Genomic DNA, 18,900 nt, shown 5'->3' on the forward strand with positions numbered 1-18,900 from the left:
ACCTGCTCACTCAGGGGCCTTTTCGATAGTTCCTAGCTCAACATAAGAAGATCCAGATGGACTCTCCGTTGAAGACCAACAAGATCAACCAACAAGATCCATATAAAAGAGCCATGGACTCATCCGTTTGAAGACCAACCAGATCCATGCCCGTGTGTTTAGAAAACAACTCCAACTCATTGCTCCATTTTCTTCCTCGACACACGCGTGGGTATCTTCGGTGACCCAGATCCCGAGCACCTATGGTCAGCACTCTCTAGGCTCCTTCGCAGGTCACCTAGCGCTTCACTCATAGGCCGCTTCCTTGGTCCCTCATCCACCGTACCGGAAGCTCACCATTTTCAATCGAACCGAGGCTGGTCAAGACCTTAGCGACCTTGCCATGCGAGACGTCCCTCCATTGACTCTTTGTCAACTGTTGCAACTTTCACTTAGGTCGTCATCATGACCATAATCGACAAGATAGTCAAAATTCTTCCCAGCATTCTTGACATAAAACAGTTTTTTAAAAACAGGTTTCATAAATACAGTTTCTAACGAACTCTTATCTTTCCACATTGTTCCACATCATTTCTCGTTATTCCACATTCTTCTACATCAATTCACATTGCTTATTCCACATCCATTCATATCTATTCCCATTGTCCTTCATCCATTCACAACATATTACATCTCATCACATCTATCCACATCACATCACATTCATCCACATCCATCTACATCCATTCAGATCCACATCACATCTCATCCGTTTACATCTATCCAGGTCCACATCACATCGATCCACATCACATCTCATCCATTTACATCTACCCAGATTCACATCACATCACATCCATTCACATCTCATCAAATCACATTCACATCTATTTATATCCTTCCACAACTCATTAACATCTATTTATATCCATCCACATCTCATTCACATCTCATCACATCTATTTACATCCATCCACATCCATTCTCATCACATCACATTCGCATCTATTTACATCCATCCACATCCATTCACATTTGTAATGAAAATATGATAGAAGTTCTTCTTTTAAGCTTAAAATTAAACTATGTATACATATCATAATTTTAACCATAATTATAAGCATAATTATGATTATTTTTCTTGATTAAGCTAAATTAAACATTCCTCTTTTTCCAATTTATTAGGATAATCCTTTTCTCATTTAGAATGAGTTAAAGTAATTTTTATCTACTCATAAACAATCTAAAAATAAATAACCATTATTTTTACTAACACAAAATCATGAAAATATCAATTCTTAATCTCTAGCTCATCAAGCCTAGAGTTTAGTTTTGAAATAAGAGATCATCATTGAGAAACATTCTTTTGCTAAAGATTTAGCCATAAAGATGACTACTCTTTTTAAGAGAGAGATTTACTTAAGGAAAGCATTACAATTAAGCGTAAAGATTAACTTAATTTTAATTAGAAATTAAGAATCTTAGAGAAAGCTTGATTTGAATAAAAACCATCATTTTGAAAGCTTCTCAAGCTTGAGAGGAGTTGAGAAGAAGAAAGTCAATGAGAGAATTGAAAATAAACCATTAAAATAGGTTTACCTTTGATTTAGGCTTGTTTCTTTGGCTAGAAGTGAAGCCTGCAAGCAAGTCCTTGGCCACCAAGAGAGGGAGGGTATTCTCCAAGAGAGGATGGAGGAGAGAGAAGCTCCAAAGCTCTCAAGAGAAGAGGCGAATTAGAGAGATAATAGAAACAAGCTAATTTAGAGATAAAACTAGCATGGTGTTGCTCCAATATGAAAATACAAAGGAATGAGGGTCTATTTATAGGTGAGGGAGGCCACTAATCAAGTCCAACTGGGTTCTAGAATTTTCCAGCTTCAGTTTGATCCAATTTGGACAAGATTTGGATCAGTTTGGACCTTGGCTTCGATAGTTTTTTGTCCCTTGTCTTTCTTGGGTTTAGAAGGTTTTGTTTTCTCTTTTGGCTTTTGTTTTAAAGCATGTTCTTCTACCCATGTTAAGATATTGTATTTTGCTTTCCTTTTGACTATTTCTCGTGCCTTGGATTGTAAGGGTGTAAGCACATTCAAGGGTATCGTGGACAATTGCCCGTTTTATACACTTAAGATGTTAAGAGCTGTATTTTGTGAGACAAGTTGCATTGAAGCAACTCGTCTTGGGCAATCTTAAAATATGTGATAAATGCCCCATCGTTCACACATTGGTCACAAGGTGACACAGTGACTATGGGCATGGAAGTATTCCAAACTGTATAGTCTGCCACCTTGTGAGGTCCACGACAATAGAAACACTGAAGTGTCCGATTAACTGCTTCCTGAGCAGTTTCTACCCTTTGGACTATTTCTGTTTGGTGCACGGCGGGAGATGGAGGTTTTGAGTCCATTACGGATGAAGCGGGTCACTTTTTAGTATCATGGTCAAAGGTTTTAGAATATATGCAGTATAGAAGAACAGGTGCCTTGTATGCATAATGAGGATTGGGATGGTTGTAGTGATTGCATTCAACACAAGGCATTTCGCTCCTCACTATTAGAGGCATTAAAAAATTCTGGTTTTGAAGGTTTTCATCCTATCTTATATATGTTTGCAGTAATGTTTTAAGCAAGGCTGCATAAAATTCAGGGAATGTCAATTCCGAGATTGATCTTTCTTTTGCCATTGCTTCACTTAGTTTAGATGAGGAACACCTCGTAGCATGATCATCTTCTAGCATGTTGTCATCTAACGTATTGCTTCTTTACAACATTGATCGAATGTTTCCGGATTGGATACAATAATCAAGTTGTGTAAGTTGTTATTCTCTAAGCCCATCATGAAACATCTCTTCAATTGAACATCGTTTAATTTTTCCTATGACTCACAACGTGAGTCCAAGAGTTTTATCTAAAGGATAAAATCTCTAATGGATTCATTTGGTTGATGCTCAATTGAATAGAGCTCTGTTACTGCACTCCATCGATCACCTTGTCTGGAAAAGCCATGTATAAAGGTTGATTTCAAGGTTTTGAAGTTGGTCTTGATCGCTGGCATCAATGCGATGAACCATCAACTAGCTTTTCCCTCTAAGCATTGTTGAGATATCGAGCTCTAGTGAGGCGGTGGACACTGATGATCCGCCTGGGGGATAGGCCCCACACTTACACCACTGGCATGGTTGGTGAGATCTTGGGTGATATGCGGCCAGTGGGATGACAGGCTGTGTGACAGCCACTCTAGAGACTGGCATAGTTATAGCGCCAGCTCATTTAGTCGGGTTCACATTATAGAGAACCCGTGTATGTATTGGTTGAGTACCTTTCATATTGTGTGTACTCTTATCTTGTATATGGTGTGTTGAGTGTTGAGTAGAGAAGAAGAAGATTTTCAGCCTCTCACCTTGTGTGTTCTCTATTAGGGTTTTGTGAGTGTGTGTGTGTGCTTGCAAGAGCTCAAGCTCTCTTCCCCCCTGCATCTTTTCATGGTATCAGAGCCTGGTTCGTGCTAAGGGCTGAGCTGCAAGCAAGAGAACCACAGGAAGCGGTACGAGGGTAAGAGCTTCAACTACTCTTCCCTATTGTGTTGGTGACTACACCCTTGTCGGGAGCTCTACGGGAGGCACCGGCAAACGATCTCCGATTGAGGAGCTTTCTTCGCGGGAGTGAAGCTATAGGGCAACTATACAGTCCTACGGACTAAAATTTTCGGGCCGAAAACGCATTTCGGGCGCGTCTGGACCTCCGTTTTTCAGAAAGCAGGCGATTTCAAGCACTGCGGGTAAGTCATCGATTCTCTGCAGAACTCTGTTTTAAGAACTGCAGGAAGACAAATTGACTGTGCAGACACTGTGGGTGCTGCAAGAGGTCTACAGTTGCCATTGGGTGTATGTATGCACATTGAAGTCACTGGTTGTGACATTTGAGTACTACAGTACCGCTGTGCAGAAAATACTATAGGTTGTGCAGAAAAAAACCAGAGTGCAGTTTCTGGTGAAATTGTGTATTTGGCAAGATGTCAAATGATGGGATAACTCAGATTGTGGCTGAGAAGCTGGACAAGAATAACTTCCATGCTTGGAGGTTCAGGTTAACGAATTTCCTGATGGGAAAAGGCTATTGGGACTACATAGAAGGTGAGCATGAAGAGGCACCGGAGATACCGGATATAAATCCGACTGCTGCAGATGTGAAAGAGTTTAAAGACTGGAACCAAGGAGCCAGGAAGGTTATGTATTGGCTTTCCATTAGTATACAGGACACTATGATTGGGCACATTCAGGATGCCAAGTCCCCCAAGGAGGCGTGGGACACCTTGGTAAAGCTGTATGAAACAAATACCAAGGCACGTAAGATACAGTTGAAGAATGAACTTCATACTGTGGAGAAAAAGAGCATGTCTGTGAATGACTATGCGCTGAAGATAAAGGGTATTGTGGAATCCCTTGCATCTATTGGTGTGTCAGTAGATGATGATGACAAGGTGGAAGTCTGTCTACGTGGTCTCGGGCCACAATACAAGGCGTTCAAGACGTCCATTCAGACTCGGGAAAACATTCCCAACTTTACAGATTTGGTGTCTATGCTGATTATCGAAGAGAAGAGCTTGGGTGAAGACCAACAGTCTTCACAAAGTAAAAACAGTTCAGAGCAACAGGCCTTCTACACGAGTTCAGGAAGAGGACGAGGTAGAGGAGGCCGTGGACGCGGTCAAGGAGGTGGCCGAATAGGTAATCAGAATTATGGTCAGCAGCAGCAACAACAACAGTCCCAGAATCAACAACAACAACAACAACACGCAGGTGGAAGAGGCAAATTCAGAGGCAGGGGGAGTCAAAGAGGCCGTGGAAATTGGCAAAGGCAATACAATGATGCACGTGAATGCTACTATTGTGGTAAGCCAGGACATGTGCAGTCAGAATGTTATAAGAAGCAGGCTGACATGCAAAATGGGAAAGTGCAGCAAAACAACTATGCATCCTCAAGCAGAAATAATGAGGATAATGAAAGGTTGTTTGTTATGCAGCATGTTGTGAATGCCATGTCTGAAAATGTTGATGCAGCACAAAAAGATAATGTATGGTATGTGGATTCAGGCGCTTCGAACCACATGACGAGTCATGGAGAGTGGTTCAAGGAGATGAAAAACCCGGAAAGACCAGGTTTTGTGGAAACAGGGGATGACACTGCTCATCCAATTGCCCACGTTGGAGATGTGCCATTGTCTATGCAGGATGGCAAAGTGAAGTACCTTGCAGATGTACTTCATGTACCGAACATAACAAAGAATCTGATTTCAGTTGGCCAGATGATTGAGCAGGGTTTGCAGGTTCGGTTTAACCCCGATGGGTGTTATGTTGAAGATTTTAAAGACAAGTGCAGGTTGGTTGCAAAAGGCAACAGAGTGGGCAGAATGTTTACGTTGGATGTAGACATGCCTGAAATGAGTGCTGCAATGTTTGCAAATGGTTCAGGAGTTGTTGCAGACACAGACATATGGCATAAAAGAATAGGACATGTAAATGTGCAGAGATTGAAGTCTATGCAGACAAAAGGAATTGTGACAGGGCTGCCAAAATTTAAAGTGGAAGGTATGCATAAAATCTGTGAAGCATGCCAATTTGGGAAACAAACAAAGCATGTGTTTCCACGTAACAGATATGTGAGCAGAAATGCACTAGATGTTGTGCATTCAGATGTATGGGGTCCTACGAAGACCGTGTCTATGGGAGGCTGCAGGTACTATGTCACTTTCATTGATGACCACACAAGGAAAGTGTGGGTATATTTCATGAAAGAGAAGAGTGAGGTGTTCACTCACTTTCAGAATTTCAGAGTTTTGGTTGAAAAGCAAACAGGGAAATATGTCAAGTGCCTAAGGTCAGATGGAGGGGGAGAATACTTCTCCAATGAGTTCTCTGAATTCTTGAAGAAGAATGGTATTCGGAGACAGTATACATGCAGATACACTCCATAGCAAAATGGAGTTGCTGAGCGGAAAAACAGGCACATTGCTGAGATTGCGCGAGCATTGATGGAAGAGAAGAATATGCCGCATAGCTATTGGGCTGAGGCTGTTTCTACAGCAGTATACATCATGAACAGAACTCCAACTGCAGCCATACATGATGTAACTCCAGAGGAGAGGTTTACTGGCAGAAAACCAGATTTGTCTCATCTGAAAGTTTTTGGATGCATTGCATATGTGCATGTGCCAGATGAGCTGAGAACTAAGCTGGATCCGAAAGCTGAAAAATGTGTGTTTATTGGATACTCCCTTGAGCAAAAGGGATACAGGTGTTATAACCCTACTACACGTGAGTTGAGGGTAAGCAGGGATGTTGTGTTTGATGAGATGAGCAGCTGGTATGCTGCTGAAAAAGAAGCTGTTGGGGCTGATGTGAGTGGAAGTGTGGTTGCACAGAATGCAGGTCAGCAATCACAGTCTTTGAGTGGACCAGGAGAGTCCTCATCTAGTGGGTCTGTTGATAGACCATGGAGTGGCAGGCTGCGTCATAATACCAGTCCTGCAAATGTGGTTAGTACATCACGTAAAGGAAAAGAGAAAGTGGTTGAGCCCCTTGGTATGCCTGACATTTCTGCAGGACATTCTCATGTTGATGGAGAGTCTAGTGGCTCGGATATGAGCCTTGATGAGGAGCTTGGGATCCCAGCTATGAGAACACCTGGTGTAAAGAAGGCTATGGAAGCCATGAATGAAAAGCTGCGAAGATCAGGGAGAGTGAAGAACCCTGTGCAGAGATTTACATATGATGGTTATGTGGCACATCACTATGCATATATGGCAAAGGTTGTGCAGGTTGTTGAGCCCACATGCATTGATGAGGCTGTTGGAAATGTGAATTGGGAGAAAGCTATGGATGAGGAGATGGATGCACTATATGGAAATGAAACTTGGGATTTAGTGCAATTGCCTGAAGGCAAGAAAGCCATTGGATGCAAGTGGGTGTACAAAGTTAAACATAACAGTGATGGAAGCATAAACAGGTACAAGGCTAGATTGGTAGCCAAAGGATATGCGCAGACATATGGGATTGATTATGAGGAAACTTTCAGCCCAGTTGCCAAGATGGCAACGGTGAGAGTTGTGATAGCAGTGGCTGCGTCAAAGAAATGGTCTTTACATCAGATGGATGTAAAGAATGCATTCTTGCATGGGGATTTGCAAGAAGAGGTGTATATGTTGCAGCCACCTGGTTATGAGGATGTGGGTCACCCCGAGCATGTTTGCAGGTTGAAGAAAGCCTTGTATGGCTTAAAGCAAGCACCAAGAGCATGGTCTGACAAGATTTCTGAATATCTTGTCACTATTGGCTTTCATGTAGCCAATGCAGATTTCTCATTGTATGTGAGACATGGTGATAGAGGAGTTGTGCTTGTTGTCATCTATGTAGATGACTTGATCATTACGGGGGACCATGATGCAGAGATCTTTGATGTAAAGATCTTGCTTAGACAGAAGTTCGAGATGAAGGATCTGGGGGAGCTCAGATATTTCTTGGGCATTGAGGTGATTAGGTCACCACATGGTATTGGATTACTGCAGAGACAGTATGGCTTGGACATGTTGTCCAAGTATGGTATGACAGGCTGTAAGCCTATTTCTGTGCCATTGGATCAGAATGGCAAGTTGAGTGCAGATTCAGGAGAGATCTTGGAGGATCCTACTATGTACAGGAGCATAGTAGGAAGTTTGATCTACATGACGATCACCAGACCAGATTTGAGCTATGCTGTTGGGTTGGTGAGTCAGTTTATGCAGGTTCCACGGAAACCGCATTTGGATGCAGTGAGACGCATACTGAGGTATGTGAGGTCTACTTTGCATTGTGGACTATTCTATGAGACTGGGACAGAGATATGTGTACATGGGTACACAGATGCTGATTGGGCTGGTAGTATCTCGGACAGAAGATCTACCAGTGGATTCATGTTTTCTTTGGGGAGTGCTGCTGTGACTTGGAGCAGCAAGAAGCAGCCTACGGTTGCTCTATCGAGTACAGAGGCCGAGTACAGAGGAGCTGCTATGGCAGCATGTGAGGTAGCTTGGTTGAGAAAGCTACTTGTAGATTTGGGTCTATCACTGGATAGACAAGTTGTCATTTTCTGTGACAACATTAGCAGTATACAGTTGGCCAGGAACCCAGTCTTTCATGCTCGTACAAAGCACATAGAGGTCCACTACCACTTTGTCAGAGAGAAGGTCTTGGTAGGAGACCTTGACCTCGTTTATGTCAGCACAGAGGATCAGGTAGCTGACATCTTCACCAAAGCATTGGGTACAGAGAAGCTCCGCAGATTCAGAGCTTCGCTTGGTGTACATGAGATGGAGTTGAGCTCGAGGGGGAGTGTTGAGATATCGAGCTCTAGTGAGGCGGTGGACACTGATGATCCGCCTGGGGGATAGGCCCCACACTTACACCACTGGCATGGTTGGTGAGATCTTGGGTGATATGCGGCCAGTGGGATGACAGGCTGTGTGACAGCCACTCTAGAGACTGGCATAGTTATAGCGCCAGCTCATTTAGTCGGGTTCACATTATAGAGAACCCGTGTATGTATTGGTTGAGTACCTTTCATATTGTGTGTACTCTTATCTTGTATATGGTGTGTTGAGTGTTGAGTAGAGAAGAAGAAGATTTTCAGCCTCTCACCTTGTGTGTTCTCTATTAGGGTTTTGTGAGTGTGTGTGTGTGCTTGCAAGAGCTCAAGCTCTCTTCCCCCCTGCATCTTTTCAAGCATAAGTTCAACGCATGTACCTTAGTGGGGCAGTTGGGATTTCCAAAGGCTTCACATCTCTATTCAAACATTTGAATAAATTGAATAGGTATGTTGTTCTGTGTCATATTTGCCCATAATTTTGGGAATCTGTACGGCCGTATTTTTGTAGGAATCATTGAGGTCGTATGCGAGTGCTCTTGTGTTGGAAGAGCCTCAGCAGTGAGTCCTTAGGCCACCCCCTTCCTAGACTAGTTAGTATGTCCAAGGTGTGGGCATCCAGGAAAGGGTTGGTACTTATAGGACTTGCGGGAATGTTAAGCAAGGGACCAAAGCTCGGTGGGATTGAAGTCATAGGGGATGTAAAACCTGATAACACGCTTGTTATAGGCATGGCTAATGGCATTGGGAGGTGAATTTGCGGCATAGATTTCAATGGCTCGAAGATGACAGCCATTGGGTTTAGTCCTTGTGTGATCCCTGGCACTCCCTCTATCGTGGCCATGTTGGAGTGCCTAGATGCTCCTTAATGAGCAATTACAATCAGTTTATTTTTTTATTTTTTTATTTTTGGCTTTTTATACTCTCCCATAGCCCGTTACAGCCTCAAGAGGCTTGGCATACTCTTCGTTGGATCAAACGGGTGTTCGTTTGCCCTAATTAGCTTAGGCACTATACGCACGTGAATGCTTGATATTTTTTCAGAAAAAGCATATGCTAGGAATTTTCCAACTGGAAGAGGATGTCCTAAAACCTATTTTCCATCACTGTCTCAAGACGAAAAATTTTCTCGAGAATTTTTGCCTTGTTTCGCAGCATGTTTTTGAGGGTGTTCCAAAAACTCTGTATGAGGAAGTTGTAGTATTTTTGGAGTACTACAACTTGGTTTCCCTGAGTCATTTGTGATTTTATCGTTTAGACCCTCAAAAAGTAGCCCGAATATGGCTTGTTGTCGTTTTTGTGCTAATTTTTATGATTTTTTATGGTTTTTGGGTGGTTTTATTTTTGCCTCGATTTCCGGGTGAATTTTGAGGTTGCTGGTCGGAGGCCAAAATGGTCAATTTTGACTTTGGGGACGACCACGTCCAAAGTCGAAGAGCTCGATGTGAGCTTTTTGATGAGCCCTATACCGCCTTCATCGGATATATAATTCAGGAGATACGGGCCTCGAAACAGGGGTGTTTTCGAGAGTTTTTTTAAATAAAAATATTAAAATTATTTTTTTTTAGCGAACCTTTTCACGGACGAACCTTTTCTAGGCTAAGTCGTTCACGTCCAAGCCGTTCATGTCCCAACCATTCACGTCCAAGCCTTTCATGTCCCAACCGTTCATGTCCAAGTTGTTCACGTCCCAGCCATTCACATCCCAGCCGTTCACGTGCCAAGCCATTCACGTCTCAGGCTATTCACGTCCCAGCCGTTCACATGCCAGCCATTCATATGCCAAGCTGTTCATGCCTAAGCCATTCACGTCCCAACCGTTCACGTCTCAACCGTTCACGTCCCAACCGTTCACGTCTCAACCGTTCACGTGCCAAGCTGTTCACGCCCTTCACGTCCAAGCTATTCACATCCAAGCCGTTCACATCCAAGCCATTCATATGCCAAGCCTTTCACGTGTTGAAGCCATTCACGCCCCAGCCGTTCACACCCAAGCCGTTCACCCCCAAGCCGTTCACGTCCCAAGCTGTTCATGCCCCAAGCCGTTCACGTCCCAGCTGTTCATGCCACGGCCTGGTCTTTCACTTTTTTTTTGAGTCTAGTGGTGGGAAATACGAATTTTTCTTTTTGGGAGGGAATATTTTTTAATTTAAAATAAAAAGGGTATGGGCATTTTCCCAAAAGGTAAGTGGGAATCAAAAAATTCAACCTTTTAATGACACACCTTACGCCCTTTTAATGACACACCTTACACCCTTTCACAAATGACCCCCAAAATGGACAATTTTGACAACTGAGTATCTACTCATTGAATGCTCATTAGCCTTAATGAGTTATGTAAAAACGTGATTAAGAATTAATCCAAGATTAATCCTTTCACTAATGTTTTTCTCTTTTACACTAATCAAGGACTCTAATTAACCATTAATCCCTAAGTAATTCACACAATTGAGCACATCAATAGAGCAAGGGAAAACTAATCTTTGTGCATCAACAATTGTGTAAATTAATCTAAATTAGAAGATTAATTAGTTTCTTAATTATAATCTTCTCTTTAAGGAAAAATTAAGCAAAGAGAGTCAAATTTCTCCAATTGATAAAAACATTTGATATGATTAGGTGTTTTGATGCATCTAGATTATGAGATTCTTCTACCCTCTCCGTGCACCGGACTCCCAGTAGTAGTAGTAGTTGACAGCGGAAGCAGCCCCCTCATGCGCGGGGCAGGGTTTCTCACTTGGGCCCTCGCCCACGAATGTCCGGGCACGAGACTAGGTTGGTGGTCACTCCCAAAACCGAAACCGAGAAAATTTCCCAAGCCCGAAAAGCGGGGACGATTCTACCTTTTTGATTTTTCTTAACGAATTTTTCTAACGAGATCAATTCTAAACTATCCTTCACCTGAATAAATCAGATAGAAGGAAACTATCACTGATATAATTTGATCATTCTGACGCTTTTTTCCTAATCAAGATCAGGCACAGCCGTTGATCCACTTAATTGAGAAATTTATCAGGGAATTAACTAGCTACTCGAATCCTAGCGTAATTCTAAGATTTTTCAATTTGATTATTAAAACTCCACTGATTCCAGCCTAACCCCATCCGGCCCATGGGGGCCCATGGGTTAGCCACCATCCTCCCACCACTAGAATCGGTAGATCCAAACAAGTACTCACCCACCCATAATTTAAATGCCTTTCTTAACTTTAGCTTTAGAAAACAGATACGCACACACTCCTCTTTAAAACTTTAATAAAAGAAAACAATCCATTGACAAACAATTTACTGGTTACACATGTTATACTTCAAAATTTCCATTGAGTCTTTGTTTCTCACAAAACAGTATCACTCTGGACTCTCCGTTTTGAGACCAGCGAGTCAACAACGAGATCCAGTAATAGATTACAATAACATTGGTCTGTCATACAATATCTTCCTCGACATACGCATGGGTGTCCTCGGCACCGCGAGCCCGTGCATCGCCTAGTCAGAACCCTCCAAGATCCTCCTTAGGTGTCCTGGCACTTCACTCAGGGACCGCTTTGTCGACCCTCGTCCATCGTACCGGAAGCGCACCATTTTAACCATACCGAGGCTGGTCAAGACCTCGGCAGGCTTTGTCGCGTGAGCTGTCCCTCGAACACTCCCCGCTAGCTGTTGCAACCGAACTTCCCTTAGATAAACATATATGCCAAATGCTCCCTCCAACATTTTGGCATAAGACAGTCCTTTAAGAAAACAGGGTTTCTATGCAATTTTTCAGTTTTGATTTTTGTTTGAAAACCATGAATAATCTTAAATCCGTATCTCAATACTTCTAGATCCAGGTCTGAATTGTTGACAGAATTCCTCGAATTCTGTCAACTTGATCCTCAGATCAAAATCAAAAGTCTTAGCTTAGTTTCACATTCGGTGGGTGTTTTGAGTGCATTTTTCCTGAACTGAACACATCGTCATTGACGAAGGAATTAGGTCTTGGTCAATAGTCAGAATAAGAGTTTGGGTCTGAAAAGGTTCTTCCTAAACTATCTTTCTCGAAAGGTACTATTTCAATTTCTCTTTTTCTAAATTTCGTTCGACGAATATTTGCTTACAAATTTCTAAAACATGAATTTCTTATGAGGAATAAAATAATCATTTATCTCAATCTCCGACTTCGATAGTTTAATTGAATTTTCTCATTACCATCTTAGTGAATATGAAATGGTAGCATTTCTTCTCACAAATTATCTACTTATTCATTTTTCTAATTTTTGCGAAAATTAAATAGAGGATTCAGGAGAACCCTTATTTAATTATAAAGATTCTATATGCATCTAATTATGCATAGGGAGAGGGTGACAGGCTCGCTTTAGTCCTCGCTAGCGGCCGACGATGAGGTGTATGGTCCCGTAGGGTTTTGCCCAGCATGTAGAGGCTGGAAGACCGAATTCTAGATCATCGACAGTATAAAGGAAAAGAATAAGAAAGCTAGTTTGGCTTGTATGGAATTGATTCATGTATAAACTTTTTTTATAAATCTTGTCTTCGGCATTATATTGTACTGTGGAAAAAGGCCGTTTTAACAAACCTTGTGAAAAGGACCTTAATTAAGGAACATGTTTATTTATGTCAAATAGTGTGGTAGGATTAATTAGAAAACAAATTCACGCGTGAGTAGGGTGGAAAGTGGGAGGATGGAATGCCCCAACCGTAGCATCCTACTACGAACGGTTGGACCCGATTAGTCTGGTAGCTTTCCAACATATTAAGTGAAAGCCCTACGTTAGATATATAGGTTCTCGGGCAATTCTATTCTAGAAGACTAGGCCAGCGGCGGCTGTGCCTTGCATGGATGAGGAAAAAAGCATTGTCTCTAGGAATCAAGACTAGTAGTTGCCCAAATTATGATCAATTACCCTATGGATGATTTGATTTTTAGAAGACCACGCTCCCCCTGCGGGATAGAGCTAGGTCTTACCTATGAATCATATCCTTGAATCTCTGCATGGTCAAGGTGTCGATGAGTAGAAAATTTTCTCCAAGATAAGACTTAGTGGACTATATCTTAAGTGTTTCCCCTATTTTTGGAAGGGGGAACCTTACAAGTATGCGAGCTGGGGTAGTATCTAAGTAAATCCTCCTGTCTATTTCAAAGTGGTGTCCCCACTTTGAAATCTTCTTTTATCTAGACATTGTTCCGAGTCCCTTATTTCTAGGTATAGTAGAAATCTTCTTTTATCTAAACATTGTTCCGAGTCCCTTATTTCATGTGTTTGGCTTGTTTTTTTGTGCCTCCAAAAGTTCTATTATTCTAAAGATAATTGGCCTTATTATCCTAAGTTCATGCATCCATATACCTCTCATTAAATATGAACCTTCGAATTCCTTATTCTATACCCCCATGTAATATGGTACTTAACAAATTGTCATGGAAAAAACGTAAGGGAATCAATCCTTTACGTAATCTAACCTATGATAGTAATTTCATAATCTTAGTATCGTCTTGTAGAATACCTCTATTCACATCATGCACATGAATCTTGTACCAATCCTCTTCTATTTGCTTATAGAAATACTTGTTGAATTCGATTATCTTTAACCCTGCTATCCCTATTTCTTGACCTAACTTTTGCTCTAGCTCATGATTCCTTGTAGCCAAGGGTGGGCTTGACGTTCCTCTTGAATTAGGGGACCTCTTCTTGATTAACATGGAAGGACTCATGTCCTTCTCGACACTTTCTATTAAAAAAAAAACTTTATCACAGTCTCTGGCTATAATTATGGCTTCTGAAATAGAGGATGGTTTTGCATTTTTAAGGAGGTTATTCAATGGTAGATTAAGCTTCCAAATGAATCGATGGAGAAGAGTTACCTCATCCATCTATAGAGCAAATCGGAGAAGTTTAACAAAAGTTTGGTGGTATTCTTTTAGGGTCTTTCTTTCTTGGGTTAGCTCCAAAAATTCATTCACTTTATCCTCTCAAAATCCTCGAGGACAAAATCTTTCACGAAGGTGTAGTTTCATGGCATCTCATAACTCATTCTAGTTCGAGTGGTGGTAGATTGACAATAGTGCTTCCAACTAACTTGGCATTTCTTACGAATACACCACATTTGAAGGCAGTCAGGATTAATACATTTGAAGGCAGTCACGATTAATACATTTGAAGGCAGTGAGGATTAATACATTTGAAGGCAGTCAGGATTAATACATCGGAGATCTTCAATTTTTTAAGAATTACACATCTGGTGCCTTGGGATTGACACATCCAAAGATTATTAGGATTAACACGTCTGAGATGATTAGTTTTCTCAAAAATTACTTATCCCCCAGTATCTTGGGATTAACACATCTACAAGTATGATCCTCTGGGAATTACACATCCAAAATTAGACCCATGTTTGTCTGAGATGGGTTCAAGATCTTGGATGATTGTCCTAGGTAAAGCATCCAATGGATGGCATTAACATGTCAACTATTCAACCTTAATGGAGTTATAATCTTGGATGTTTGTCTGAGATGGGTTCAAGATCTTGGATGATTGTCCTAGGTAAAGCATCCAATGGATGGCATTAACACGTCAACTATTCAACCTTAATGGAGTTATAATCTTAATAATTTATAATATGCAAGTTAATGAGATATATCCCAAAAATTTCTCTAAACAAAGTTTCGGTCTATCCTTCTAGTCATTCAGTCTCTCACTAGTTTCTTAATTTGATCGCCGTATGTTTTTCCTCAAAAGGTTTTCTCCCCAATCTTATTTCTCAAATTTATTGTACAAATATCTTGCGTGTGCATCCCCAAGATACAAGAACAATTTCATAGGATGATTGTCTCAACATGTGAGGATATTCAAACCACTTCTATGGCCAGTAGAGATGATTGATTCGCCCTCATATAATAAACAATCACTTGTTTTAATCCCTTGATAGTTAACCTTTGAAAAACAAATCCTAGAAACTAAGATCGGCTTTGATACCACTTGTAAGGTTCCCCCCTTCCAAAAATAGGGGAAACACTTAAGATAGTTCACTAAGTCTTATCTTGGAGAAAATTTTCTACTCATCGACACCTTGACCATGCAGAGATTCAAGGATACGATTCATAGGTAAGACCTAGTTCTATCCCATAGGGGGAGCGTGGTCTTCTTACATTTGAAGGCAGTCAAGATTAATACATCTGAGATCTTCAATTTTTTAAGAATTACACATCTGGTGCCTTGGGATTGACACATCCAAAGATTATCAGGATTAACACGTCTGAGATGATTAGTTTTCTCAAAAATTACACATCCAATATCTTGGGATTAACACATCTAATAGCATGATCCTCTGGGAATTACACATCCAAAGTTAGACCCATGTTTGTCTGAGATGGGTTCAAGATCTTGGATGATTATCCTAGTGTAAAGTATCCAATGGATGGCATTCACACGTCAACTATTTAAACCTTAATGGAGTTATAATCTTAATAATTTATAATATGCAAGTTAATGGGATATATTCCAAAAATTTCTCTAAACAAAGTTTCGGTCTATCCTTCTAGTCATTCAGTATCTCACTAGTTTCTTAATTTGATCGCCCTATGTTTTTCCTCAAAAGTTTTTCTCCCCAATCTTATTTCTCAAATTTATTGTATAAATATCTTGCTTGTGCACCCCCCCAAGATACAAGAACAATTTCATAGGATGATTGTCTCAACATGTGAGGATATTCAAACCACTTCTATGGCTAGTAGAGATGATTGATTCGCCCTCATATGATAAACAATCACTTGTTTTAATCCCTTGATAGTTAACCTTTGAAAAACAAATCCTATGAACTAAGATCGGCTCTAATACCACTTATAAGGTTCCCCCCTTCCAAAAATAGGGGAAACACTTAAGATAATCCACTAAGTCTTATCTTGGAGAAAATTTTCTACTCATCGACACCTTGACCATGGAGAGATTCAAGGATACGATTCATAGGTAAGACCTAGTTCTATCCCGCAGGGGGAGCGTGGTCTTCTAAAAATCAAATCACCCGTAGGGTAATTGATCATAATTTGGGCAACTACTAGTCTTGATTCCTAGAGACAATGTTTTTTTCCTCATCCATGCAAGGCACAGTCGTTGGCCTAGTCTTCTAGAATAGAATTGCCAGAGAACCTATTTATCTAACGTAGGGCTTTCACTTAATATGTTGGAAAGCTACCCAACTAATCGGGTCCACCCATCCGTAGTAGGATGGTACCGTTGGGGCATTCCATCCTCCCACTTTCCACCCTACTCACGCGTGAATTTGTTTTCGAATTACTCCTACTACACTGTTTGACATAAATAAACATGTTCCTTAATTAAGGTCCTTTTCACAAGGTTTATTAAAACGGCCTTTTTGCACAGTACAATATAATACCAAAGACAAGATTTATAAAAAAAGTTTATACATGAATCAATTCCATACAAGCCAAACTGTCTCTCTTATTCTTTTCCTATATACTGGCGATGATCTAGAATTCGGCCTTCCAACCTCTACATGCTGGGCAAAACCCTTTCGGACCATACACCTCATCGTTGGCCGCTGGCAAGGACTCAAGTTGGCCTGTCACCCTCTCAGGCTCCATCGCTCTATCCTCCCGCCCCTCAAAGTGTTGTCTATGCACTAGGGTGGGCTAATTCACTACACTAGCCTGGGCCCTCAGAACTAGGCAGCATCACAATCACGCACCTCAATCGGCAAACCTTATTCTCCCGATGGTATGAGGGATACCATGGGCCAACTCCGGGCCTTACTAACGTCTCCGCCGTTCGGCTACACAAGCACAAGAACAGGGCAACGTCAAGGCAGGGAGAAGTTGTACATGTACCTTAATTTAACCAAGATAACAATCCATTTACTCAACTAAACCATAGGACTAGAATCCATATTACCTTCTTAAGAAAACAATCCTTTTCACAAAGATTTTTGCATTTCAACTTGAGATTGCGATAAGACATTCTTTATTTAAGGCATATGCTATTGTTTAAAAGAATACAAACTTTAACGAGTAAATCAATCAAAGAGATCACTATTAACAATTAATAGAGAAGCCGGGGCAGCCATACCTCAACCCCTAAGAATGATATGTAATTGAAAAATAAAATATGTATATACCTTATAGAAATTTATCGTTTATCGTTACCTTTGATCGATAACAAGAGCTTTAGAACTTGACATATGAGAATAGAGTCTTCTCTTACAATTAAAATCATGCGATCATCTGCAAGCTTTATCTCCTCTTACTCGTACTATGACTCTTCTCGCTTTATAAGGTCTATGGCAAAATAGCCTTCTCTTATAGGGCTACGGCGTACTATTCTTTCTCTAAAAGAAAAGCTATGGAGTTTTGGTCTCTTCCTCCAAAAGACCATAGCAATCTAACCTTCTCTTCTAAGATATTAGATAAGAATGAAGGGATATATACATCTCAAGCTCTAGGATTACCTTGAGGCTACTTGCTGCCTTCTTATAGTTTTTTCTGTGTAGAGACCCTGACAGAACCAGCAAATTATTTCGGCCATAACTCTCTAATAAAACTCAGAATATGGTCGTATAACCAGTCAAAAGAATCGGAAGGCATCAAGTCTATAAGCTAGCATGGGTAGGAAAGGCAAAAACGTCTGTATATAGCCACAAACGCGCCATCTTTAGAAAGACGATTTTTTTTCACATTTTTAGTATGCATGGACTCTAAATATGTAAAAGTACTCTAAATATGACCCCTTATCACCTAAATTCAAATTTCTATTTTTGGAGATACTTATTTCTTTTAATAGAACTATTCTTGTCTTCTTATTTCTTTTAGGATTTTTAAAGCTAATATTTTTATTCTAACACTTTCCTAATGTTTCTAGCCTTATTGCCTCACTCTTCTCTAGTTACACTCTCTTTCCTTATTGAAATCTATATTAAAAGAGACGCATACATACATGGCTTGGGAGGGACCTTACGATCTCCCCCACTTAAAAGATTCGAGATATCCTCATCCTCCTGTCTCTTTCAAAGTGGTGTCCCCACTAGGTAGTAGAAATCTTCTTTTATCTAAACATTGTTCCGAGTCCCTTATTTCATGTGTTTGACTTGTTTTGTTGTGCCTCCAAAAGTTCTATTATTCTAAAGATAATTGGCCTTATTATCCTAAGTTCATGCATCCATATACCTCTCATATGATATGAACCTTCGAATTCCTTATTCTATAGCCCCATGTAATATGGTACTTAACAAATTGTCATGGAAAAACGTAAGTGAATCAATCCTTTACGTAATCTAACCTATGATAGTAATTTCATAATCTTAGTATTGTCTTGTAGAATACCTCTATTCATCATGCACATTACTTCACATGAATCTTGTACCAATCCTCTTCTATTTACTCATAGAAATACTTGTTGAATTTGATTATCTTTAACCTTGCTATCCCTATTTCTTAAACTAATTTTTGCTCTAGCTCATGATTCCTTGTAGCCAAGGGTGGGCTTGACGTCCCTCTTGAATTAGGGGACCTCTTCTTGATTAACATG

The sequence above is a fragment of the Cibotium barometz genome, chromosome 3 (genome assembly GCF_041138505.1).
Source record: "Cibotium barometz isolate CiBa-2024 chromosome 3, ASM4113850v1, whole genome shotgun sequence".
Taxonomy (NCBI): domain Eukaryota; kingdom Viridiplantae; phylum Streptophyta; class Polypodiopsida; order Cyatheales; family Cibotiaceae; genus Cibotium; species Cibotium barometz.